General features: G+C 43.4%; 2 long non-coding RNA genes across 3 annotated transcripts; one reads left to right on the top strand and one right to left on the bottom strand.

The window, feature by feature from the left end:
* Positions 1 to 693: 693 nt before the first annotated feature.
* Positions 694 to 10216, top strand: LOC142576678 (uncharacterized). Its single transcript, XR_012826920.1, has 3 exons — positions 694 to 1775; positions 7501 to 7587; positions 8575 to 10216. It is a non-coding gene; the product is annotated as an uncharacterized LOC142576678 (long non-coding RNA).
* On the bottom strand, positions 9805 to 13259 carry LOC142576677 (uncharacterized). 2 transcript variants are annotated; one of them, XR_012826918.1, is made up of 2 exons: positions 11535 to 13259; positions 9805 to 9964 (listed from the first exon to the last, which is right to left on the bottom strand). It is a non-coding gene; the product is annotated as an uncharacterized LOC142576677 (long non-coding RNA). The 2 variants fall into 2 exon arrangements; XR_012826919.1 differs by having other exon boundaries at positions 12057 to 13259.
* Positions 13260 to 13335: the final 76 nt, after the last annotated feature.

Below are 13335 nucleotides of genomic sequence, written 5' to 3'. Positions count from 1 at the left end.
ACAAGCAGGACACCATCTGACAGGAGAGACAGGCCATCCTCTGTGCCTAAGTACAATCTGAATCCAATCTGTGCTGCTGGGTACATTTAATTTTTATATTCAAGCTCCCATGTTTTTCAAGGTGCATACATTAGCCATCATTAACTTCATTAAACAATTTATGTCTGCTTCAGGATTGAAAGCTTCAGTCATATCCTTGCCTTGCATTAGCTGACTCCATTCTAGGCCAGTGAATTATGCTACCTCGAATTACACCTCCCAATCCTCTGCTGCACATTACTGCCCTCCTTACCTCTAGCACCGATTTTGGTACTCGTATAGATTATCAGTTAACTGTCTTCCATATTATACATGATAACTGATAATTTCTAGTATCATCTATTCCTTGTTAGTATATAGGATATTATACGTCATGCTGCACATAAAATTGATATGTCCAGTAGCAAGTATTATCAGTGCAGATGTGGCAATGTAAAGAAGACAGAGTAAACAGCAGCAACACGAGGAAATTAAGTGATGGTTGATTGGCTGTGAAATGAGATGCATGTGGGAGCTAACCCACATTTTTTAATAGAAAATTTGCCACATATATTGCGATTACAAGCCAATCCTACAATTTCATAATAGGAGTGTGCAAATATTCAAAATTACGACTATGATTCAAATAGCCTTTGCTATTCAATTCGTATTCGATTCGAGAATTCACTATTTGAAGTTGTCGAATAGTACATTTGTTTTGTTTGAATACTGTAAGGGACAACAACACTTCTTGCAGTCTACAAGGAGGAAGACTGATATAAATGAAGAATCGTTGAATGGTTATAGTGCAGCAGGACAACTGTGATTATTGCGCAGATGATCCAGTTTCTAAACAAAGATATGGAGGAGGTCATTTACATGCTATAGTTGAGTAAGCATGTCCTGCCTTAGGAAGACTTTGCATTTGCTCTGTCTAACTAGACAAAGCAATTTATTGTTTGGTCAATCTCTCCATATGCTTGGATTCCTTCAAAATGATATGCAGGGCTGCAGTATTGCCCTTAACTCCTTCACTGAGCTGTATACTCTACTATACTCTACTACATGTGTCTGGGACATGCTGTTCATTTTCTTTTATTTGTGTCATGGTCATTGTGCACCAGATATGATTGTGCTTTCCTTTGCTTCTCATTTACAAGCTTTCTAGTTGACTTGACATCTAGTTGTTAATGGCACTACACGCATCCAAAAAGGCCAGCAAGTCTTTTTTTCCTTAACAGACTCTACGGCATTTTTCATTTCATTATTTTAGAAAATGGGAATATTCAATATTTGATTCGATATTCAGAGGTAATTTTTCCTGAATATTGCTATCGATTCAATGAGAAAATTTCACTATCCAAGCATGCATATTCAATATTAAAACTGCAACAATAAGAAGATTAGGTTTCAGTGCATGAGAATAATGTCACTTATCATTGCTGAATGTTGTGGCTTACGTACTGTGTGCATAACTTCTCCGCTTATATTATAAGCAAGAAAGGCGCAAAAAGATTGCTTGGAGGCAGGGGACAGCTGAAAAGTGAAGCTTGCTTGACATCGTGTCAAGCATTGGGGGCCCCTAGATGGCAGTGATGGCTGGCAGCCAGCTCAGGTATAAAATTGGTTTTGTCTTATTTTTTTCTCCACAGTGGCTCTGACGAAGTGACATAGGAGCGCTGCACCAAGAAGGCTGCAGCAGAGAGAGCTCACAGTGCTTTGCACAAAGGGAGTGGCAGACTGTAAGGAGTTGAAAGGTACTTCTTAATTTTGACAGCTGATGCTATCTTGGCATACATGCTATTATCGGAAAGTTGCACATATCTACTAGGAGTTCCTTGAGATTTTCAGTTTTTTTTATACATGCTGTGATTTGTGTGCAAAAAGGCATGGAATGTTTTCGTTCATCTCATTAATAAAAACACTTTTTATTGATTCACTATTTTTGTATTTTGACTAAGCATACAAGCCGTAGAATCCTTAAGTTTTGCAGTGACGTGTGTAAATGTTGATATAACTAATACTGCACTGCACAGCACTTCCTTCGTTTCAAGCAGCTATGCACAGACATGCGTGCAATGACAGAATGAATGTTTGCAGTCACCGTCGGCGCTCAGCGTTGCCCATGTATTAATTAAATTTACTAATACCTTAGCTAGTTCTGCTGCAAGATTTTTGGCAACGCTTGTGTAGTCTTGTTAAGCTTGACGGAGTTGTAACGACATCACCTGGTCTGCCTGAAAAAGACACATTGAGATGCAAACTTGTGCAGAGTGGCACAAAATGTTTTCACTTCACATCAAGCTCAAAAGCGCCACCTGTGCTTTCATGCCATTTCATGCAGCCCTACTCATGCCGCGGGTTTTACCGCAACGCTTGTCACTGCGGTGAAGTTCGACAAGTTTGTAATTGTGTGGCACGCTATGACCGAATTTAACGCTTTGAGACGGCATCTTGAGCGGAGCGGCAGCAAATGGTTACATTCATCTTAAGCACAAGCGCACTGTGGAGTTACTCGTTCGATTCCACGATATCTTTGCGTCTGTCGAGGGCTTTACCTCAACGCTTGGGCAGTGCCGTGAAGTTCGACAAGTTTGTAATTATGTCGCACGATATGACCGAATTTCACGGTTTGAGACGGCATCTTGAGCGGAGCGGCAGCAAATGGTTACATTCACCTTAAGCACAAGCGCACTGTGGAGTTACTCGTTCTATTACACGATATGTTTGCGTCTGTTGAGGGCTTTACCTCAACGCTTGGGCAGTGCCGTGAAGTTCGACAAGTTTGTAATTATGTCGCACGATATGACCGAATTTCACGCTTTGAGACGGCATCTTGAGCGGAGCGGCAGCAAATGGTTACATTCACCTTAAGCACAAGCGCACTGTGGAGTTACTCGTTCGATTCCACGATATCTTTGCGTCTGTCGAGGGCTTTACCTCAACGCTTGGGCAGTGCCGTGAAGTTCGACAAGTTTGTAATTATGTCGCACGATATGACCGAATTTCACGCTTTGAGACGGCATCTTCAGCGGAGCGGCAGCAAATGGTTACATTCATCTTAAGCACAAGCGCACTGTAGAGTTACTCGTTCTATTCCACGATATGTTTGCGTCTGTTGAGGGCTTTACCTCAACGCTTGGGCAGTGCCGTGAAGTTCGACAAGTTTGTAATTATGTCGCACGATATGACCGAATTTCACGCTTTGAGACGGCATCTTCAGCGGAGCGGCAGCAAATGGTTACATTCATCTTAAGCACAAGCGCACTGTAGAGTTACTCGTTCTATTCCACGATATGTTTGCGTCTGTTGAGGGCTTTACCTCAACGCTTGGGCAGTGCCGTGAAGTTCGACAAGTTTGTAATTATGTCGCACGATATGACCGAATTTCACGCTTTGAGACAGCATCTTGAGCGGAGCGGCAGCAAATGGTTACATTCACCTTAAGCACAAGCGCACTGTGGAGTTACTCGTTCGATTCCACGATATCTTTGCGTCTGTCGAGGGCTTTACCTCAACGCTTGGGCAGTGCCGTGAAGTTCGACAAGTTTGTAATTATGTCGCACGATATGACCGAATTTCACGCTTTGAGACGGCATCTTCAGCGGAGCGGCAGCAAATGGTTACATTCATCTTAAGCACAAGCGCACTGTGGAGTTACTCGTTCTATTACACGATATGTTTGCGTCTGTTGAGGGCTTTACCTCAACGCTTGGGCAGTGCCGTGAAGTTCGACAAGTTTGTAATTATGTCGCACGATATGACCGAATTTCACGCTTTGAGACGGCATCTTGAGCGGAGCGGCAGCAAATGGTTACATTCACCTTAAGCACAAGCGCACTGTGGAGTTACTCGTTCGATTCCACGATATCTTTGCGTCTGTCGAGGGCTTTACCTCAACGCTTGGGCAGTGCCGTGAAGTTCGACAAGTTTGTAATTATGTCGCACGATATGACCGAATTTCACGCTTTGAGACGGCATCTTCAGCGGAGCGGCAGCAAATGGTTACATTCATCTTAAGCACAAGCGCACTGTAGAGTTACTCGTTCTATTCCACGATATGTTTGCGTCTGTTGAGGGCTTTACCTCAACGCTTGGGCAGTGCCGTGAAGTTCGACAAGTTTGTAATTATGTCGCACGATATGACCGAATTTCACGCTTTGAGACAGCATCTTGAGCGGAGCGGCAGCAAATGGTTACATTCACCTTAAGCACAAGCGCACTGTGGAGTTACTCGTTCGATTCCACGATATCTTTGCGTCTGTCGAGGGCTTTACCTCAACGCTTGGGCAGTGCCGTGAAGTTCGACAAGTTTGTAATTATGTCGCACGATATGACCGAATTTCACGCTTTGAGACGGCATCTTCAGCGGAGCGGCAGCAAATGGTTACATTCATCTTAAGCACAAGCGCACTGTAGAGTTACTCGTTCTATTCCACGATATGTTTGCGTCTGTTGAGGGCTTTACCTCAACGCTTGGGCAGTGCCGTGAAGTTCGACAAGTTTGTAATTATGTCGCACGATATGACCGAATTTCACGCTTTGAGACAGCATCTTGAGCGGAGCGGCAGCAAATGGTTACATTCACCTTAAGCACAAGCGCACTGTGGAGTTACTCGTTCGATTCCACGATATCTTTGCGTCTGTCGAGGGCTTTACCTCAACGCTTGGGCAGTGCCGTGAAGTTCGACAAGTTTGTAATTATGTCGCACGATATGGCCGAATTTCATGCTTTGAGACGGCATCTTGAGCGGAGCGGCAGCAAATGGTTACATTCACCTTAAGCACAAGCGCACTGTGGAGTCACTCGTTCGATTCCACGATGTGTTTGCGTCTGCCGACGGCTTTACCTCAACGCTTGTGTAGGGCTGTGAAGCTTCATAAATTCTAATAACATTGCATGTTCTGATAGAATTTCATGCACTAAAGCGTTTAATTATGTGTGGAGACGCAATGAAATTTCATACTGAGCTCGCAGCTTCACAGGCATAGGCTATTTTTTAGATCAATGATAATGCTGTGCAGGTTTCTTTTGAGGAATGAATGAGTGCTCTTTACAGAATGAATGGTAATCATGCTGTGAAGCGTGCAACAGCAGTCATCAGCCATAGCCGGCGCTTTTTCGAATGGTTTATTATGCTTCTGTAAATTGAGCCTCTACGTTCGAGTTTACGCTTCACATAAGACTTCAGTGTGATTCTCTCACAGTAAAAGCGTTTAGCAGGCATGTGCGTTGAAAAGCCGTGAACAATGACTGACCTAGAGGGAACGTAATTATACGCATTGGCGCTGTGCATCGTACGTAGCTGACCGAGCAATGGATATGCAAAACGGGTAGCGATATCGCAGAACTTTCGCTTGACACCGCTTCTAGCAGACCCGGCGTGTAATAATAAACAAATGAAATGCTGAAACCAGCGGTAACACCCACATTGTTCAGGTACGAAAGAGATCCGGGCAAGCATTGCAAGTCTATCCAATGCTCTTATGTCCTAGCGAATCGTAGTGTTCGTGAGTTCGCGTCTCTTATGCGCGTTGTTTAAATTTCAAGCATGAGAGTCGCTTCTTAATGCTTTTCAACAATGATGAGTCTGACGGTGAGTTTCACGATGCGGTTACGAGTTTTACAATGTTTGTATCTAAACAAGTGCGTCTGCTTTCGGCTTGCTATAACTGTTCCGCGTCTGGATGGACAAGTAGCGCGTTTTGCAAACAGCATTTCTAGTGCAGGATTTGGTACTGCGTCCGAGAAAATTTGCACTTATTATGTAGTAACGAATAGTTATTGCTGCTCCTAAACAATGAGTCCACAGCGCCGCCACTGCAAACTAACATCGAATTTACGCGCGTTGGGTGTTCGCACTGAAATGTGTGCCGATGTGTGGTGCAAGGGAAGTCCATGTACTCAGTTTAGTAGGAAACTCTATGCTCTTGCTGATGGTTGAGTTCTTTCATAGTGTGGGGCATACCGCCCCAGATGTTGCAACGTGTTCAGTTCTAGTATCCGTAACCGGAGAACACCGAGGCAGCTTGCCCTAGACGCGGGTGCACTCGGCCGCTGTTTTTGCTCCATCGCCATGCAACCGAGTAATCCTTCGTTGAACCGTTTTCTTCTGTATCAGGCCACTTCCTCCTGCCCACAGTGGCACCATTTCATACAGCATGATGCAGAAACTCATTTCTCTGTTCTGCTTGCACTCAGCACCCTGTCATGTCTTTCCCAGTGAAAGCTGCATTAATTGATGCACTAGGCATGCTTGAACTCGGTTTTAGCTCTACTGAAACTTTGCTCAAGCAAAGTGGTATCGTTACTGTTCTACTACCATTCTTCCACTTCGCACCCTGCCATCCATTCTGAAAGTGTGACACCTGATTTAGTGTGAACACATTTTGATGAAGGAGTTTTTAATACATTGATGAATTAACAAGACCTTGCTCCACTAAGCTTGAGCAGGCTAAGCTGGGTGTGCCAGTAGAGTGAGCATGATTTCTTTTCTGCTCATAATGCCGACATACATGATTGGCAGACAAGTGAAAGGTTGGACTTAAAAAACATAGTGGTGTCACTTCTAGGTGCTTGACACATTAAGAGATAGCATGACATATTATGAGCATGACACATTAATGCATAATATAAACAGCTGCAAGGACCCACTAATGGGATTTTACTGGGACAATGTTAGTTTATTACTTTGAATGTGATAGCATTGTAGGTGAACTTCAACCGCTTTGAAGGATCTAGCAGAAAATGTAGCCAGATCCCAAAGGCAGTGCAGTCTAACGCATCATCTCAAAGTACCAGCTGTCAAGAGGGAAGAATGCGAGATACTGGCACGTTTTGCACGCACCGCATGTTTCAAAGAGTGACTTTGGCACAAGAGAAGTGTATGTGCAATTATGGGTTAACGGTTAGAACATTGGGCCGCTTTGCTAGAAGACGGATTCAATCCCACCAACAGTCACACACTGCTTTATAGCCTTATAAATGTACTTCACCCGCTTTGGAGGTGGGTTGAGTTTGTACGATTGTGTCACAGTGTGCATGAAATCACAAGTTTGTGGGAGGTACAAGTTATAGGAACGTCACTTTGATAAATGAGTATGTGCAAGATTACACATGCATAGAAATGTCACAATCATCACAACCTATTGCATACTTAAACAGTTAGCAGTGCTATGTTTTAGTCTAGTTTTTTTAATTTACTTATGCTCAATGGCTGGACAAACATTAGCACATGCAAAGAATCCTCGAAACAGAATTCTGTGACACTCTGCACATGACCTATGCGGTTAGGCACGGGGGAAAGGGGGTGGGTCAAGTGCATAGTTTCACCGCAGCATGGTAGGATGTTTAGCGGGGCAGTCAATGAATAAATTTTTGCGCTACGTGTATGTTTAGTGTGCTCTACCAGCTCTGAAATGCCAAGGAAAGAAGTGTGTAGTAACTTTCACATGATTATTTACATTTCTTTCTTGGTGCAGAGAAAAGGCACTTTAAGCCATACGGGTTCACTTTATGGTGGAAGCCCTAGAACAGCTACTCGTGACCTGAAGCATCCAAACAACAAGGTGATATGAATTTCAATGTGGCAAAGCATGCTGTGTAAGTCTTAGTTTTTATTGGTTAGCTTAGCCTGCAGCGAAATAATAAAAAGCCATAAATTTCTAGTAGCTTAATCACGAAATGCTTAAGTTGTGCATGTTTACGTGTTTTCTCCACACCACATTTAATTTTAGCTTTTCCTCTAGATGTTTAATACAAATGAGCTTTCACTTTGCTACTTATTTAATTGAAAATTGTTGCATGCTCAACAGTGTTATAGTGTAGTGGAAGTCAGTATGTGAACAAAGCATGGAAAGGTTTATTTAGGTGAGTGCTCTACACCAAGTTATACCAATTGTGAACTTGAAATTATTTTTATCCCTCAGATATGTCCCCTTTTCATACCCATTTCATGTAGTGAAGCAGGCTACCTTTATATAGCTCTTTTAATCAGCACAGATTTCTCTGCTACATTAAAGTAACATTTCGATGGGCTACACTGTCGTACACTATAAAAATGTGCTGTATTCTTTCAGTCAAACAAACTAAGAATAACTTTGAATTAATATTGAGGCTGTTTTCAGGCAACATTCAAAATGCCTTTTTCTAAACGTTCACTGAACATCCATGTAATACGCACAAGTCTTGCAGCGAAATGTCTATGGGATACCCAGAAAATGTTCTAGAAAAAAAAATGTATGCATAGGGCATGCAAAAATGTAATCTGGATGACTGAATTGTGTTACAATTCTTTAAAGTATGCTCAGATTAGGTACAGGGGCCCAATACTTGATCACCCATGCAACAGTGAAAGACAATCGAACAGTAAATGTGTGTTGTGCTTTTCGAGTTTATTGTAAAACAGTGTAATCTGGATTTGAGTGTTGGGTTGTTATAGAGTGCTGCCCTTTAGCATGAATTTTTTAAATGCTCTCTCTGTTCATTTGTGTTCATAACCAATAAAAATTGTAGACAAAGCTATACCTTGCCGTACCTCCGACATTATCCTACAGGTACCTTGGCATTGAACTTACAACTCATCTTTCCTGGAGTACACACATAACAGCTATCTGCGCAAGAGCTTCGAAAACTCTGGGTTATCTTCGACGGAACTTGCGTAAATCTCCTGCTACAGTTTGTAAATTAGCATATCAGACTTTTGTTCACCCACAGTTAGAATTTGCGTCATCTGTACGGTCACCACATCAAAATTATCTAGTTGATATGCTAGAAGAAATTCAGAATAGGGCATCGCGCTTCATCACAAATAACTACGACAGAACTTGTAGTGTGACCAAGATTAAAGCAGATATTTCGCTCCAGCCACTTGAAACTCGTCGCACGATAAGTCTTCTTTGCCTTTTCCATAGATACGTCCGTGGTAATCGACCTCATGTGTTGCCGCTTGAAGTACCAGCGCGCACGTCACGTCGCCTTAACAATAGCCATAGTTTCATGCGCATATTCGGCAATACACTGTCATTTAATGCATCAGCACTGCCACGTGTCATAACCGTATGGAACAGTCTTCCTGATAACATTACGAGCATAACAGATCGTGACACTTTTCGCAAAGAATTGCAGTTTCCTGTAGAAACATTGTATAAGGATGTTATTTACCTGCTTTCCTTCCCTGTTTCTCACACTTGTATTTTTGTGTGCATGAGTATATTACTGTGTTTACGCTCTCTAAACCTTAGCCTAGACAAACATTTATTGAACTTCGCTTTACTTATCTTGTGAATGCCTGTATTGATATTTATACTGTTTACCCCTATACTGCTTTACTTATATTGTGAAAGCCTGTATTGATGTTTATACTGTTTACTCCTGTTGAATCACTTTGTGTCCCCCCCTTACCCAATGCCCTTAAATGGGCCTGTAAGGTATTTTAAATAAATTTTGAGTGACAAGCACCTGATCAAGGAGGAGTATTTAAAAAGACTCGCCTAGGAATTAATTGGCACATACCTAACGTAGTTAGTGCAAAAAGAAACTTGTGTGTAGGCTAGTTTGTTCTTGAACATGGAAGCCAAGTTGTGCTGCATAGCTGATGCAAAATACTCCTTAATAAGAATGCGAAGGCACTCAAGATGGTGCATAATCATCTTCTGTGTTTCATATTAACTATGCAGTGCAAGTTGGTTTCATAGCAGGTGAGTGTTATGCATTTGCAAAAAAAAAGTTATAGCTTATATGCTGCACTGGCCTGTTACATACACAATGCCAGCTTTGCAAGAAAATAAATATATATAATCAGTCTTTTATTGGCAGAACCATTACAGCAAAATATACAAGTCTGATTTTCCATCTTAGACAATAGTGTAATATTTAGATAGAGGTACAGACGCTCCTGATGACTTGATGGTAGTGTGAATGCATGCAGCTGGTACATCAGTGGACCTGTACAAGAGGGAAAAAAACGCAGGTGAAGTACAAAGGATTAAAAAGAATCTGCAACTTGCACTCTGAGATGAACATGTCACTGTGCAGCACATGCCATGTACACAACAAAATTTCAGAATTAGGAAGAATCTTGGTCAAAATTCGTAGCTCGTTCATGTCTTTATCTATCATGACTACTCTGCAAGCAGATACAATGAACGGGTTAAACTCTGCAAACTTGGCAAACATAGCCTCCACAATTTCAGTCGTTTTATTTTGCAAAAAGGCATAACACACAGGTCTTCCACGACCTCCACCATCTTCAACCAATATAGAGTACAAGATATAGCCTTCAATGTTTACTTTATATGTTCCATCAATAAATAAAATCTCTGGGTACTTTTCCAAAATCTCACGCATGTGCGTTGTCTGAAGTAGCACAAATTGCAGGTTATTTGATTCTTTTCATAGTGAATGACCCAGTTTGGATTATTTGCTAACAAGGTGTCTATTTTTCCTAAAACCATTTCTCCGTGAGCCTGCTCGTTGCGAATAGGAATAGAAAACCGTTGCTTGTAATTGTTAACATCTTTTGTAGTTAATTTCTTGCCCGTTTTCTGTTTGACCAAATTTTTAAAATACTTTGGGCCAATATTACATTTGGCAAAATCAAAGAATTCTACCTTCTCTGCATCGTTTAGAAGTCTGCTTTGAGGATACAAGTCATAATACTTCGTGGCGTGATTATGCTTAGCTTGCAGCTTGGTTATTTTGTAGTGAAGAGTAGGTGATTTGCACAGGCTTACTCAAACTGCCATTTCACAACCAGTACCATTGTATGCTTGCTTGGGTCACTTTCCTGTGCCTCTTGGTTTTATAGCACGACCATGAACACAGCTATATGAAATCCTATTATACTCAAACTCTTTAGATACTGTTGCAAATGGACTTCTATGAGACCTATTTATTGTGACTATGTGCTTGCCCTCCCTACACCATTCATCAAGGCTTTGCCTAAAAGAAATAAAGTTATCAAATGTTCCATTTAAATAAACTTTGCTGCCTCCCCCATGCAATAAAGTGACAGTGTTAGGAACTCTGGTTGTGTTAGCACCAGCTCCTTCACAAACAGCCTGGGCATCAGAGCTGGCAGGCCTGGAGCTGGATGTCAAAGCAGCCTCACAACACCTACGTCGCGTGGGAGCAATGCACGCAGCTTTGTCAAGGTCACCAGCCTCTGTGCCAGGATTGCTCGTCATCTGCCCTCCATCTTGAATTGTTTCTGACTTACAGCATTTGCAGACAATGACCTCATTTGGAACACTATTTATGACAGGTCTGTACTAAGCCATAGCAACTACCAAGCAGTCTTTATTCTGCCTGCTAGCCACATGCTGCACCTTGCCAAAACTATCACAAACGGCGTCATGAGGGGCACTGGCTTGTCCTTCAAGCTTGCTACCAGAGACAGCAGAAGGAGCAGACTCAGACTTTATACTGTCAATGCATGTCTGTTTCTGGCTTACAACTGCTCTCAAGGGTGAAGCGAACTTCAAGAACTTGGCAGCTGTCACAGCAAGAACTTTGCCTTTCCTGTCTGCAGCCAGGTCACAGCTCTATTCTTGCTTGTGCAGTGCTGCAGCCTTCCGCCTCCTCGATACTACCAGTTTCCACTCCCTCTTGCCACAGTGGGAGACAGCCTCTGGCACAGCTGCTTCTTGAGCACTGGCCTCTCCTTCCCCCACAGGTGAGCACACAGCAGGAGCACTCTCATGCTTTTGTGTGGCTCTCCTAGTTTTCCAGACACAAGTGGTGCTTGCACCTCGACCAGGGATCATTGGCTCAGCAGACCTCCCCTCGGCTTTTCCCCTACTTGGTACACTTGTGCCATGGAAAGTGGGGGAAGGCAGGCTGTCCCAGGTGAACCAAGCCTTGCTGTCCTTGCAACGGACACGGACACCGCCAACAAGTGAAAATCCAGCACCTTGAAGGGTTCTGGTAGGCTGGTTGGTGCCGTGCCTCTGCAAGGGAGCAGTGCTGGCTTTCCAGACAGGAGCTGGTGCTGTGGAAGGTCCACTTGCTGCTTGCAAAGAAATTAAAATATGCAAACCAAGCGGGGGAAAGTCAGCCTCGGAGATGGCAGGGATGCTGTCCTGCCGAGTCCAACTGGTCTATGAAGAAGGTGCCTGGGTCTCATTGTAGGACTGCTGGATGCGGCTTCTCTCCAGATGGATGGACAGGGTGCAGGCCCCCTGGTACAGGAAGTCTGCCAGCACCTTGTTACCAAAGCGGCACGGGTGGACACCATCTCTGCTCAGGCAACTGGGCCAGTTGTCCACGAGACCACACAGGAGTGTGTAGCCGCACTCGTGGCATTACTGCATCAGGGCTGTGTTAATCTTTTCGTAGTTATCATTCAGGTCATGCAACCATGAGGACTGAGCTTCCCATGAGCTGTACTGATTCTGCCCCCGAGGAAGAATGGCAGAAAAAGCTACATGCACCATGGTATTTCTCTCAATGATCCCCTGAGCGAGCTGGCGATACGTGTCCATGCACACGCTGACACTGTCAACAGTGCTGTTAGTGCCAACGTGCACAATGACAACATCAAAACCAGCTAGCTTGTCAGCAATCATTGACAGCAAATGCTCAATCCTTACTCCTCTATGCGCGGCAACACTGACTGACAAACTACGACGCGATGGGAAATACTGGTCCGCGTATTTCACCATCGAGTCACCGGCAACCAAAACACGTGTCATGTTGCAAGCAGTGCAATCTAAAAAGACACCTAGAAGAAAAAAAAAAGACTGCGAGAAAATAAATCCGCGCTTTTTCACAAACGAAAGTAGGCTACCTTCTAGTCAGCACTATATATACGTTAAATCCGAGAAATCCGCGCTAGGGTTGAACAAAGCAAGCGGTCGCGAACAAGGACAGCAAGATCGGCAAATACGCGGCTAACACAATCAAAATACCATCAAAATACTTATTAGAATAGATATAAATAACGCTAGCAAATATAAAATAACCCTGCAAAGCAGCTTTCGCATGTCAAAGGCTTGCGAGGATGCAGCAGAACCAGGCCTTGGGTCTAGCACCAGCGGCAGCAGAAAAGCACGACCCGCAAGCGCGGCTGACGGGATGCGTACTGAGTGTCACGTGCGAACAAACAATCAAACCACGCGCCCTCTAAAAAACGGAAATACGCGTGCATGTGACCTTGACATGTAGTGACGTCACTTCCGTGCGTTGCAGGAGTCGATTCTGTGTGGGGTCGTCTGGGGAGCACCGCGTTGCAGCAGTCTTTGCCAAATTCATAAGGGCGTTTCATTCGCTCGTCGATACATGCGTCTGTGGCTTAATGGTTTCTATATCAGGCTTCT

This window comes from Dermacentor variabilis, chromosome 3 (assembly GCF_050947875.1).
Source record: "Dermacentor variabilis isolate Ectoservices chromosome 3, ASM5094787v1, whole genome shotgun sequence".
In the NCBI taxonomy this organism is placed as follows: domain Eukaryota; kingdom Metazoa; phylum Arthropoda; class Arachnida; order Ixodida; family Ixodidae; genus Dermacentor; species Dermacentor variabilis.
Note: the sequence above shows the minus strand (reverse complement) of the source record. Positions and strands in the feature narration are given on the sequence as shown.